The sequence below is a fragment of the Anolis sagrei genome, chromosome 3 (assembly GCF_037176765.1).
Source record: "Anolis sagrei isolate rAnoSag1 chromosome 3, rAnoSag1.mat, whole genome shotgun sequence".
In the NCBI taxonomy this organism is placed as follows: domain Eukaryota; kingdom Metazoa; phylum Chordata; class Lepidosauria; order Squamata; family Dactyloidae; genus Anolis; species Anolis sagrei.
Genome location: NC_090023.1, coordinates 189,310,363 through 189,325,078, shown reverse-complemented (window position 1 = coordinate 189,325,078; position 14,716 = coordinate 189,310,363). Strand labels below are relative to the sequence as shown.

The 14,716-nt window shown below is 40.1% G+C and overlaps 1 protein-coding gene across 2 annotated transcripts in view; it reads left to right on the top strand.

Annotated features, from left to right (window-relative positions):
- Positions 1 to 14,716, top strand: part of ADGRA1 (adhesion G protein-coupled receptor A1) — a 517,955-nt gene that overhangs the window by 84,233 nt on the left and 419,006 nt on the right. The window lies entirely within an intron of this gene.

Genomic DNA, 14,716 nt, shown 5'->3' with positions numbered 1-14,716 from the left:
AGGACACCAAAAATCCAGAAACCTGGGGAAAAACCAGCAGCATCTACCACCATAATAAGACAAATACTTTACTTCCAAGGTTAACTCCTTAAATCCAATAACACCCAGCTGCAACCTATCCCTTGCATGCCTCCACCCTTAATTGCTTTTACCTGTAAACTGATACTTACAAATTACTCAGCCCTTTAGAACTAAGACATAGATTAACCCTTTCATCACCAACTGCTAGGTCTGCCACCATCAACCACCATCAACTGCGGACATGATACATGACAACTACTGACTGCAGACTTCATTGTATGAGAGACTGTCACCAGGCAAATTGGTATTGCAGTTGGGACAGTCCCTATCATATGACACAGCATACCTCCTACTAATGATTTGCCTTCAACCCCACCCTGGCATGTGATGGCAAAGCCCATCAGTAGCTCCCTATCCAGATACATTCCCACTACCTAACATAGTCTTTCCAGTTCTATGATTGCTTACTAACAGTGAAATGAAATCAATTGGTCAGGTTTTCTCTTCCTCCCTCTCCCTTTTACTATTCCCAAAATTGTTGCTTTGCCATCTTTTTATATATTTCTTTAACAAATTTAATACTATTATGGTGAAATTGTGCAAAAATTAAAAATATTTTTAAAATGAATGGCAAGGCACACTGGTAGAGAATAGTACAGGATGACAGAGTTTGTTTGCAGGACCATGGATTGGCACTTTTGCACTACTGAAGAGAAGTGTTGTATCAAAGGAACTTAATTTAGTATGTGTTTGTTATCTACACTAACATGACTGCTATGGCACAGCGGGTTGGTGTGAAAAAATCTTTGTACAAGTTTTCTCAGTTGATCTTCACATGTTTTGACAAATTGGAGGACAAGTCTCTATGTTATGGAAAACACTGGGTTGCTGCAGAAAATCTAACCCATATGTCAAGTTATCCCTGCTTTCGTGAGACTTCATGTCCTGGCCTCTTGCTGGCATAATTTCTGAATTCTTGCCAATGGAACTCAATGATGTAGAATATGGGAAGAAAAGCAATAAGCTTAACCATATTAGGAACAATATAGGTATACTGCTTGTTAAAGAAGTGGGGAGGAGAGCTTGAAATGGGTTTGTTGTTGATGGAGGTTCCTCTTGTATTATAATGTACAATTCTATACTCAGCCAAGATAAATAAAAGCAGAGGCCAAATATGTAGCTGCCAATTCATGTCAACTCATGAATAATGGTAATGAATTATGACTTCAGGGTCATATCTTAAACTACTTTCATGTGAACGAGTACAGTTCTTTCCATTCTCCTGAAACGTCTGTTGAATAATGTGCCGCACACTGCTTGGATTAATTTTTCATTCTGTGAAGTGACAAGTAGTCATTCTGGATGATTATACTGTAGGAATCTGAAAATAGCCCCTGAAGTTCCAAGGAGAAGATACTTTACATGGTCCTTCCAAAAATTATCCTCATAATGGAACATTTGGCAAAAAAATTAAAATAACCAACCTCAAAGTCTTTGCCACCATGATGGGTAATAACCACTATTTGTAAATGCAACTGCTTTGAGGTTTGCTCAGGATAAAACACCCAGCTTCCATATATATTTATTAATATGCACTCTTAATGGTCTCAGATTTGTACTCCAGTAATACTTTTAGATTTACAAAATCTTTTTTAAAAGTTTGTCTTTCTTTTTTCCCTTTCCTTTCCTTTCCTAGTGCATGATGCAAGGTTAGCTGCTCCGCAAAGCTAGCGTCTTTAGGCAAACCTTACTCAATTTGTAAGATTACATCCTTCTTTTGATTTAAAGGCTGCTGTGGCTAAAGACCTTGGTGCTAATGGAATTCAAGTGCAGCAGTGATATCTGTGTCTAATTTAATTCGAGGTCATGGTTGTCCATAAAAGGTCACTAGGAAAGATCGATTTAAAAAGTTAGTCCAAGCCAAAGGTGTTCCTAATCTCACAGTGAGTCTCTAGGACTGCCGGGAAATATAAAGATTATGTGGAGTTGAAAGCATTTCTAGCCCTCTAAACATATTCCATTGTTTACTATCTGCTCTGGGCCAGAGTGAAGGGGGGGGGGGGGGCAGAAACAGTCCCTCTTGTCTCCTCTGCTATTCTAATAATACAATATAATATAATATAATATAATATAATATAATGTAATGTAATATATTGTATATACATATAATATTTATAATATTATAATGTAATACAATATAATACTACTAATAATAATATGATATTATAATTATATATTTATATTACATGTAATATTACTAATAATCTATATGAATAAAAATGTAATGTTTGTTTATGGGATTAACATAACTCAAAAACCACTGGACAAATTGACACCAGATTTGGACACAATACACCTATCAGGCCAATGAGTGACTGTGCTGTCACGCGCTGGGCCTGTGAAAGAGTCTGTAGACAGGACGTGTTTTCTGTATGCCCAACAGGATGCCTTGGGTGCCTTGGATTAGAGACCCTTTGGATTTCTCTAAACAAAGGCTTTAGAAACTTGGAAAGTTTAACAAAGTTCTTTATTATTGCTTAGGTCTTCAATAAATCAAACAAATACTTCAAGGCTTTGAATCAACTGGTGGCTTTCTTAATCTTGTCCACAAGGGACAGGCAACTATCTTCATGAACTGTTTCTTTACTATCAGGAAAATCCTTGACCTCTACTTGGGCAATCTGTCTTAGGCTCTGCTGGCGTGAGCCCCTACATCCGGTCCAAATTGCGTTATGGCTGCCGCGAGAGGTCCTTACCAAACAGAGTCCTTTTGTATATTTCCAAGGGGAAAGAAGGTCTTCAACTCCCAGCGAAGGCTGGCTGTAAAGCTGTGGAGCTGTATTTCTCCAGTAAAGAGCTGGCTGTAGAGCTGTGGGACTGGATCCCCCCAGCAAAAGCTGTAAAAGACGAAGCTTTCTGCAGGTGGAACTCATTCGCGTCCTGTACGAAAGGCTTCTCTGTGTGAACTGAACTAGAGGTCCCCTTTTTCCTTCCTAAACCCAGAAAAAGGGGCGGAACTAAAGAACCTAATGATGATTGATGGGTCATTGGCCCTATTATTGTAAACCAAGGGAAGGCACCTTATTGCAAAATGCATGGAACTTTGAAATACATGCAAACACTCAAAGAAAGAAAAAGAAGTTGGAGCTCCTGGTACAGCCGTACCAGCACAGTAACCATCACTCATAAACACACTGAAAAACACTTCAGAAGAGATTTAAAAAGCCAAAACAATATATTACAACGCATGTGCAAAACCACACATATACACATATATACACACACAAAACACATATACACAGACTGGGCCACAGCAATACATGGCAGGGGACAGCCAGTATTACAATATAATGGTATAGTACAATATAGTAATATTTAATACTGATATTGTACTATGCTAATAATATAATATATTGTATTATCTTGTAAGCCACTCTGAGTCCCCTTCAGGTGAGAAGGGTGACATACAAATGTCGTAAATAAATAAAAAATATATTACTTTCATTGATCTGAATGAAGGTATGTATTAATATCTCAGACTGTGTTTAGATTAAGAGTACATGCATCTGTCATTCATTCTGTGGTGTTTACTGGTATTTACTTACTTACTTACTTACTTAGGCGATCCCTCGTAGTCCGAGGATGATGGTCCTCCAAGTTTGGTGTCCTGGGGGTGGGTACGTAGGTGGCTGTGGAGCCCTATTCTTGATCTGCATCTTCTCCCGTAGTGAGGGCATTGGTTTCCAGGTGGGAGGTGGTCTCGGTCAGGGTTGGCTTGATGCACCTTCCTCTTGGCACATTTCTCTCTTTCACCCTCCATTCGTACCTCTTCAAATTCTGCAGCACTGCTTGTCACAGCTGACCTCCAGCTGGAGTGCTCAAGGGCCAGGGCTTCCCAGTTCTCAGTGTCTATGCCAGAGTTTTTAAGGTTGGCTTTGAGCCCATCTTTAAATCTCTTTTCCTGTTCACCAACATTCCGTTTTCCGTTCTTGAGTTTGGAGTAGAGCAACTGCTTTGGGAGACGGTGGTCGGGCATCCGGACAATGTGGCCGGTCCAGCGGAGTTGATGGCGGAGGACCATTGCTTCAATGCTGGTGGTCTTTGCTTCTTCGAGCACGCTGACGTTTGTCCACCTGTCTTCTCAAGAGATTTGCAGGATTTTCCGGAGGCAGCGCTGATGGAATCGTTCCAGGAGTTGCATATGATGTCTGTAGACAGTCCACATCTCGCAGGCGTATAGCAGGGTTGGGAGGACAATAGCTTTATAGACAAGCACCTTGGTATCCCTACGGATGTCCCGGTCCTCAAACACTTTCTGCTTCATTCGGAAAAATGCTGCACTCGCAGAGCTCAGGCGGTGTTGTATTTCGGTGTCTATGTTGGCTTTGGTAGAGAGGTGGCTGCCAAGGTAGCCTTGGCTACTGGTATTTCCTATATGTTAAATCCTCCATGCATCCTCTACCGATCAGTTTTTATTAAGCACTCGAACAGGGAGCAACATTAATATTTTCTGGAAAAAAACCTCTGGTATGAGGGAAATGTAGGTTTGTTATCTAATATTTATTTATATATCAATGGGATATATGTTCTCAAAACAGCCTGTATGCAGTCAACATAGACACAAACCCATAGCATCAAAATCAAACATTCAGAGAGCCTCAACACAATAAACATTTCAGTCATTGTAGATACTCATGTATAAGTCGTAGGAGCCCCTGGTTAAACTTTTTGTGCTGGCAGGCCTGCTGACCGAAAGGTTGGTTGTTCGAATCCAGGGAGTGGGGTGAGCTCCTGTCTGTCAGCTCCAGCTTCTTATGGAGGGACATGAGAGAAGCCTTCCACAGGATGGTAAAACAGCTGGGCGTCCCCTGGGCAATGTCCTTAGAGACAGCCAATTCTCTCACACCAGAAGCGACTTGCAGTTTCCCAAGTCTCTCCTGACAAAAGAAAAAAAGTAAGTCTAGAAATGCTTGTAAAAATCTGGACCAACTTATTCATGAGACAATGTAAGTGCTGCAAGTGAACTCTGAGTAAATATCAGCAAAGGTACCCGGTGATAGCCAGGAGCTCTCTTGAGCTGTGTGACTACTGCTGTGGCACAAAGGATGCAAAAGATAACTGCCTTCCCCTCTTCCCCATGCGACAGAGCACAGGGAAAATAGGATGGTGGTATTGGCATGGTTGAACAGTGGCAACAGTGGGATAGAATTAGAATGTGTCTGAATTAGAATGAGTCCAGCTGTTCACACCAACCCCAGAAGTCTAAGATTGCTTTGGGGCATTCCTCGATTTCTACCCACACGGGATAAAATTGGGTTCTCCCATTTTACCCTGCATTAGGGCCCAAAACTCCCTGGATATCTTCTGAATGTTCAGAAGAAATTTCTGGCAGGGCTTGTGGCCCATATAGATGGGGTACTGGCTGTTTACGCCCACTAGGTTTCATTTTAGCTATACTCTTGGTTTTGTGTTTAGACCATATTTATATATGAATTGCTTTTCCAGGTTTGATTTTAGATGGTGCTAATAGGACAGTGAGTCATCTGATGGAATCTATTCCAGGGAAGCTTATAATATGTTAATCTCCAAGGTACCATAAAACACTGTGTTATGTTTGGGCTCCTAAATAGGAACACTATTAAATACTTCAGATACATGTTGCTATAAATGCTTATAATATGACCCGTGCAGAATATTTAATTAAGTACTACTATTAAGTGTTTCTCTCTTCAGCTTTGAATATGCAAATAATTTAGGTAGTATTCTGCATGGTTAAATTTTATGAAACTTGTTCCTTCATGCAATTTATTATGTTTGGAAGCTGCTATGAGGTACTGACAGAGATTTTTGGTAGTGAGGTACAAGGGAAATTCAGAGGTATGTTGCTGAACTGCTTGCCAGACTAAAAATTAAGCCAAATAATGGTTCACCTAAGACAAATCTCAAGTGTAATGTGTTACTAGGGGCACATCCCTGTATTGGAGGACCTAGAGGTCCTCTAGCAAGACTGGAAGATGTTGGCCACTGCATGACATCAGAGGTCCTAGACATTCCTAGAATGGGAAGCCAAGCGGATAAATGTCAGCGTGCTGGAAGAAGCAAAGACCACCAGCCTTGAAGCGATGATCCTTCATCATCAACTTTGCTGGACCAGCCACATTGTCCAGATGCCCGACCACCGTCTCCCAAAGCAGTTGCTTTACTCCGAACTCAAGAACGGAAAACAGAATTTTGGTGGGCAGGAAAAGAGATTTAAAGATGGGCTCAAAGCCAACCTTAAAAACTCTGGCATAGACACTGAGAACTGGGAAGCTCGCGTTGTCTTGAGCGCTCCAGCTGGAGGTCAGCTGTAACCAGAAGTGCTATAGAATTTGAAGAGGCATGAATGGAGGACAAAATAGAGAAACATGCCAAGAGGAAGGCATGTCAAGCCAACCCCGACCACCTGGAAATCAATATCCTCACTGTGGGAGAAGATGCAGATCAAGAATAGGGCTCTACAGTCATCTACGGACCCACTGCCAGGACACCGATCTTGGAAGACAGTCCTACTTGGACAACAAGAGATCGCCTAAGTAAAGTAGAGATAATCTTATAGATCAAATACATGAATAATCAAATTCACAAAAGACAAAACTGCAAATACGGAGGGATGACTTTCATATTAATACTAGTTTTGCTTTCTGTCCATGTCCAGTAGTGGTATCTGAAGACAACAAAGAGGAAACTTGAAGGTCCTATTCAGGGAATTTTTCCTGGTGGCCCTTGGAGTAAGGTTCCTTCATCTGACCATTGAATGCTTGAATCAAACTTCTTCTTGTAAGAGATTCAAAACTCAGTCAATTTGAAGCACTGTGGCAAAATGACAATGTTCACTGTCAAAATTGTCTCTGATCTTCAGGAGCAGATCTCACATCATTTCTTCTTAGCACTATCTTGACTCATGTCATGTTTCATCAGAGTCACTGCAAATTAAATGTGGGAAATAATTTCACTGTAGTTTTGAGGTGAAAGGCAAGTAAGATTAATTGAACTATACTGTGGTGCTCAGCATTATTGATGACACCATTTTAGCACATTATGTTAAAGGAATAATATCAGCAAGGATAATGAGTGAAGTACGTAACAGCAATCTAACATTAAAATGAATTGATAGCAACAGAGAAGGCTTCAAAGGGCAATCGTAGCACATGTGACTGAGACTCAACCATAGTGATATGATTTCATTAATCTAGCATTTTCTAAACTCTGGGATAGGGTTCTTAGTTGGAGTGTGGATTTTCACCTTTAGGAAAAGTTGGAATAAAGAAGAGAGAAGACTACGTGCAGTACTCATTTTAAAGCCTTTCCCCCTTTCTCCAAGATAATTAGAGATAGCAGAGCTCAGTACAGCTAATAATGAAGTTCTAAAAAGGACAGATTTTTCTTAATGGCATTTCTAAGTGTTCGAGAAATTATCTTTGAATGCTTACTACTTCCCTACGACAGTACGATAATTTATTTCTCCACTGCTCCCCCTCCTCCTTTACCACCACCACCACCACCACCGAAATCATGTTTGGTTCTTCCTCATATGAAGTTTTGAGGGCTGGTTGTTTCAGTTCACTTAAGCTCTGAGTTCATTACTGATGTTAAAAACAAAGAAAATATATCACTTCTTCCATTTTGTTTCATATTAAATTCTACTGATTTAAAAATATAAATAACATGCAGGTTCACCTCTCTCTCTGCCTCGCAAGTGATCTGCAGACTTTTCACTCCATTTCACGCAGATAAGTATTTTCATTGATTCAGCTCATAATTTTCATCTGTAATTTTAAAATGTTAGTATGAAGGATTGAGGGTTCAGTAGTAAGCATCCCATAAATTAGGAATTCATTTCACATCTGACAAAAAGCGACTTGATGTGTGTTTTTTGTATGTGAAACAAACAAATGAAGAACCCATAGCACAGGACAGCAACTGATGTCTTCCAAAGAATGATGTAGAAAAGAGTTTTCCAATATTGTTTGAATTTCTGAATATAAATAAATAAATAAATAAATGTAATGTAATGTTCGTTTGTGGTATTCACAGAACTCAAAAACCACTGGACGAATTGACACCAAATTTGGGCACAATACACCTAACAACCCAATGTATGTCCTTCACTCATAAAAACACTGAAAAACGCAGCAGAAGGGACTTAAAGCCCCAAAAAGCTAAATGATGAAAAGCTACATGACAATACAGAAAAAAGGAAGAAAAGGGGAGGAAAAGAAATGAAGAAAGAAAGAAAGGACAAGAAAGAGGGAGGGAAAGAAAGAAGGAAAGGGAGAAGGAAGGAAAGGGAGAGAAGGAAGAAAGGAGACAAAGAGGGAGGGAAAGAAAAAAGGGGAAGGAAGGAGAGAAGGAAAGAAAAAAAGGAAACAAGGAAGGAAAGAGGGAAACAAGGAAGGTGGGAAGATGAAGAGAAGGAGGGAAGGAAAGAAGGAAAGAGAAAAGGAAGAAAAGAGAAAGCAGAAGAGAAAGAAAAAGGGGGAAGGAAGGAAATAGAGAAGGAAGGAAGAAGAGAAGGAAAGAAGGGGGGGAAGGAAGGAAAGAGGGAGTGAAGGAAGGAGGGAAAGAAGGACAGAAAGAGGAAAGGTTGACCACAGCAACGTGTGGCGGGTACAGCTAATAGATAGATAGATAGATAGATAGATAGATAGATAATATGTAATGTTCGTTTGTGGCATTAACAGAACTCAAAAACCAGTGGGCCAATTGACACCAAATTTGGACAGCATACACCTAACAACCCAATGTATGTCCTTCACTCATTTTTTTTATTTTGTCATTTGGGAGTTGTAGTTTTTGGGATTTATAGTTCACCTACAATCAAAGAGCATTCTGAACTCCACCAATGATGGAATTGAACCAAAGGTGACACACAGGACTCCCATGACCCAACAGAAAACACTAGAAGGGTTTGGCGGAGACTGACCTTGAGTTTGGGTGTTGTAGTTCACCTTCATCCAGAGAGCACTGTGGACTCAAAGATTGATGGATCTTAACCAAACTTGGCATGAATACTCAATATGCCCAAATATGAGCACAGGTGGAGTTTGGGGAAAATAGACCTTGACATTTGGGAGTTGTAGTTACTGGGATTTATAGTTCACCTACAATTAAAGAGCATGCTGAATCCCACCAACGACAGAATTGGGGCAAGCTTCCCACACAGAACCCCCATGAACAACAGAAGATACTTAAGGCCATCCAGTCCAATTCCCTCCACCAGGGCAAGAAAACGTAATCAAAGCCCTCCTGACAAAGAGCCATCCAGCTATAGATATATATGATTCAACACAGAGAGATATAGTATCATAGATTTGAAAGGAACCCCTAAAGAAGGACAGTTATATGTTGCATGTTCCAGTGTAGGCAAATCAGACAATCTCCACATCAACACTGACAAAGAAACAGCAGGAAATACTGTTTACCCACTGGCAGGCATGTAGCCGGGGGGGGGGGGGGGCTTGAGGGGCTTCAATATATCCCATATGCATGGGGGTATTGGGGTAATGATACAAAAGGTTTGCTAGGCTAGACCCTCTTTCACTCAGACTCAGCCCCCCCCGAAACTCAGCCCCCCCGAAACCCCCCTGAAAAAATTTAGCGCCCCCCCCCCCCCCCCCGAAACGAAATCCTGGCTACGGGCCTGCCTACAGGCATAAAGAAATTACATATTAGAAACCAACACTTTCTAATTACTTTATTTCCCAGATCACTAGATTGGGCCACAGCAACGTGTGGCAGGCAACACCCCCCCCCCTCTATATAGTTACTTTGAATATAAAGTTGGCCTTTTTATGGTATATGATTCTTTCCCAATGTTGTTGTTGAAAAAAGGCATTTGGTTAAGACAATAGCTGATTGATTTTTGCGATTTGTTTTGTTTCCAAGCTATCACTTTGGGAGCATTCAGTCTTTCCTATTTGTTTTACAACCTTCGCTGCTTTTCTTTGCAGCTATCACTATGTCTTTGAGACTGATTCTCTCCGCTTAGAATTAGTCTTGTCTACCATACATCTGCCCCTGCCAATCCAGTCCTTTTGTTTATATCTTCACACATCCTACTGCCAGCTTCCTGGGAGATGATTTGTGTTACAGTCAAAGACATGTTCTGTCATTATTAATATGCTTCTAGAATTATATGCCCTAGTTCTAGCATGGCAGTAACTTTTACGCGCCATGTAATATGTTGGTGCCAGTCTTTGGTACATCACTTGTCAAAATTATACAATTTTTACTTTGGCCGTTACTATACTACTTACCTGAAAATCAAACATGAAAATGTAGTTATTTGTCAAAGTTTTTAACAGCTGAGCTACTATGAATGAAAGTGTGTTCGTGTCTTATGTATCTCCCATGAGAAATTGCTGTGTGGAACAGCAAAATGACAATTGCTTTTTGGATCTATATATTCCATCTTGCATCAGTGTTGTTACTGTGTTACTAGCAATGGAAATATATACATTATCTCTTGAATAAAACTTTTCAACTTCTCTGCTATTAGGAGTCTCTGTTATTCCGTTAGCCTTGGTTCAGCAAGATAAATTAACTTGAGCGTTCAAGTTCACCAGACTTTCACTTAAGAGAGATGGCCCACCTTGAAGACCTTTATTTTTCTTTATGACACAATATTTCTTTCATTTTTTGTATTACAGTCTGCTAGCACAATCTTGCAGCGTCCTGTGGCTCCTTGATGGCTATGATGGATTGTGCTTTGCAATAAAGAAGTCTTGCTCATTCAAGCAGAGTTGCCTTGGCTAATAGAGACCAGTGCAATGAAATATTGAGAAGAAAGAATGGAAATAATGTGGATAGTCTTCTGGTTTATAGGTGTACAGGTGGCCTACACTTCTCTTTAATTAGCTTTATCTACCTATGGGTTGCTCTAGCTAGGTGAACTATTTTTGTTCACTAAGCAATCTCAGCCAGTTTTCCAGCTCTTAGGATTTCTGGGAGTTGAAGGCCAAAACATCTGGAGACCCACTGCACTATACCCATTATATAGCCAGTGTTTCTAGTTAATCATTGATATGTAAGGTTTTATTTATTTATTTACTTCATTTTTATCTGGAGGAAAGCAAGAGTCATCGCCATCTTGAAGCCAGGCAAAGACCGTAATGATCCAAAAAGCTATATACCAATCTCCCTGTTGTGCCACCTCTACAAAGTTCTGGAGAGACTTATTTTGCATAGAAATATGGAAAAAATAGATCTATGTCTGATTCCACAACAAGATGGCTTCAGGAAAGGCAAAAGCTGCACATCGCAAGTGCTGAACCTGACTCAGCACACAGAAGACGGCTTTGAAAGGCAGCAGATCACAGGAGCTGTCTTCATAGACCTGTCAGCGGCTTATGATACTGTAAACCACCACCTTCTCCTGAGAAAAATGTATAATATCACAAAGGATTACCACCTCACCCGCCTCATAGGAAACCTGCTACAAAACCGGAGCTTTTTTGTTGAGTTCCAGGGCCAGAGAAGTAGATGGTGGAAACAGAAGAACGGCCTGCCTCAGGGGAGGACTGCCTGAGCACTGCCTGAATATCAAGCAAAAAGTGGGTGCTAAAAACAATATCATACGAAAGCTGACTGGCACAACCTGGGGATCACAACCAGACACAGTGAAGACATCTGCCCTTGTGCTATGCTACTCTACTGCTGAGTATGCATGCCCAGTGTGGAACACATCTCATCACACTAAAACAGTAGATGTGGCTCTTAATGAGACATGCCGCATTATCACGGGGTGTCTGCGCCCTACACCACTGGAGAAATTACACTGTTTAGCCAGTATTGCACCACCTGACATCCTCCGGGAAGTAGCAACCAATAGTGAAAGGACCAAGGCAGTGACATCTCCAGCTCATCCCTTGTTTGGGTATCAGCCAGCGACTTTAAGTCAACGACTTAAATCAAGAAATAGTTTTCTAAGATCTTCAGAGACACTCGCTGGAACACCTCAGCAAGCGAGAATCCAAAAGTGGCAGGCTCATACCCAGAACCTTAACCAATGGCTGATACTAAATGAGAGACTCCCCCCTGGGCACACAGAAGACTGGGCGATGTGAAAGGCGCTGAACAGACTGCTCTTTGGCACCACAAGATGCAGAGCCAACCTCAAGAAATGGGGCTACAAAGTGGAATCCATGACATGCAGGTGTGGAGAAGAGCAAACTACAGACCACCTGCTGCAATGCAACCTGAGCCCTGCCACATGCACAATGGAGGACCTTCTTGCAGCAACACCAGAGGCACTCCAAGTTGCCAGATACTGGTCAAAGGACATTTAATCGATTACCAAACTTGCAAATTTTGTGTTTTGTCTGTCTGTTTGTTTTGCTCTGTTAGAAATGTAATACAATTGTCTGGTTGCCCCTGACACGATAAAGAAATAATTTTTTATCCCGCCTTTCTCACTCAGCAAAAATTCAGTGCATATAGTATAACATTGGATGTAGTTGTATTCTTAACAGCAAACTATGTTTTATACCTTAGTAGTACATTTAGCTGCTCTCTTACTTGAATGGCTGTTTGTAATGACAAAATATAATGAGTATGAACTTGAAAGTTTAAAAATAAACCGTGTGAGCTGTTGTAATGGAAATAATTTCTTGAAGTATGAAAATACATTCTTCCCAAACTAGTATAATCCAGATACAGCCAAATTAAACTTTATTATCAATTCACGAGAAATTGAAAGAGGAAACCTTCCTCCCGCATGAAACTTAAAACTTAGTAAAATCAAGAATTGTGAAACTACCGACAGTCTCAGTCTTCACTGTGCTTGGAAAACTATCTACTGTGAGAAGCCTCCCATAAGGTGGTAAAACATCAAAACATCTGGACATCCTCATGGCAGTGTCTTTGCAGAGAGCCAATTCTCTCACACCAGAAGCGACTTGCAGTTTCCCAAGTCACTCCTGACATGAAAAAAAGAAAAGAAGAAAAGATGATGATATCTGCACAAAAGCCTAAGAACTGATCGTCTAAGTGAAATGAAGTGACTTTCTACTGTTAAGTGATTTAAAAATAAATCCTCACAGTGCAAGTAACTTCTGTTGACACAGAATCCATGATTAATGTCAGTGGTTGCCCATTTTGTTTTATAGTGCTTCATACTAATAAGTGTTTTTCTTGGCAAAGCATGTTAATAATAAAATAAAAACATATTTTGGAAGAGATTTGTGAGATGGAAAACATACACTTAAGATACATGTTCCAAACAGAATGCCTTTTGTCTTGTGTAACCCGCTAGATTTATATTACTAAATATGGTTTCTGCTTCTCATTTTCTCCTCTCTTCTTTAAGAACAATTCTCAGAGGAACAGTGAGCATAACACAGTTAAAGAATAATTCAGATAAAGTTATGTTTATGAAACCACTTTAAAATGGTATTCACAAAAATGTTCTGAGCACAGTATCTAGGGTCAGAAAGTATTTGTTTTAGATTTCCAGAATCATATAACAAGAACTTTACCTTCACATTATTCCATAGATTTGAAATGTCTTTAGGATTTATAGCACCAGGACTGTGGCGCAGCTGGCTGGGAGTCAGCTGCATTAAGATCACTACTGACTGAAAGGTCATGAGTTCAAAGCCAGCCCGGCTCGGAGTAAGTGTCCGACCAATTTGTGTAGCTTGCTGTCGACCTTTGCAGCCTAAAAGACAGTTGCATCTGTCAAGTAGGAAATTTAGGTGCCGCCTACGCAGGGAGGCTAATTTAACTAATTTATGATGCAATAAAAATCTCCAGCAAGCCTGATTAGAATGAGGAAGTACTTCATCAATGTCACAAATGGACGGTGAAGCAACAACTCCCCTGGTGGCCAGAATACCCTCATGAAAAGTTGGAATGTTAAATTGCCTCTGTGTCTGTCTATATATGTTGTGTGTCTATGACATTGAATATTTGCCATGTATATGTACATTGTAAACCCCTGTGGGGTGAGAGGGGCAGAATATAAATACTGTAAATAAATAAATAAAATAAATTATACTTGGGATGTTTCACAAGTTGATCTATTTTGCACACTACATATAATGCACTCACATATAGAGTACGATTCCCATACCTGCTTGATAATTTGGAGTTTGATTTATCTACATCTGAAATATATATATCGTCTTTCTAAGCATTTTATACATCCTCTGACTTCACTCTGTTGGTACTATTGGGTCAGAAGTTCTTCGTTTCAATAGGCTTGGTATTATCTGCAATTTCGCATATCCACACTAATTCCGGCAATTCATCCCCTGCTAATATAGGAGGCCATAGTGTACAAATTGTTCTATCAATTTTTATTTTTCAGAATTGAGTTCATACTGAGTTCATACTGACAATGTAAAAGGAGTTTTTTTTAACTGGGGCTTCTATTCAATAGAATTGATCCTACCTCAAGGTCATCACTCTCTCATTGGAACACACAGTCTCAAAAATGTCTGAATTCTGAGCTTTGGAGAGGGGTAACTTTAGTACTTCTTTGCCATCCATATAATTATGTTCATTACTGTCAATAATTCCTTTAAAGGCCAAAGAAAACTATAGGCCACACTGATGGGTTTCTTAATGAGGGTGTTTAACTCATAATGCCTTTTCTTTACTTTAAATTACCATAGGTTCTTTGCTCTGTCAACCATTTACTGAGCTTATCATC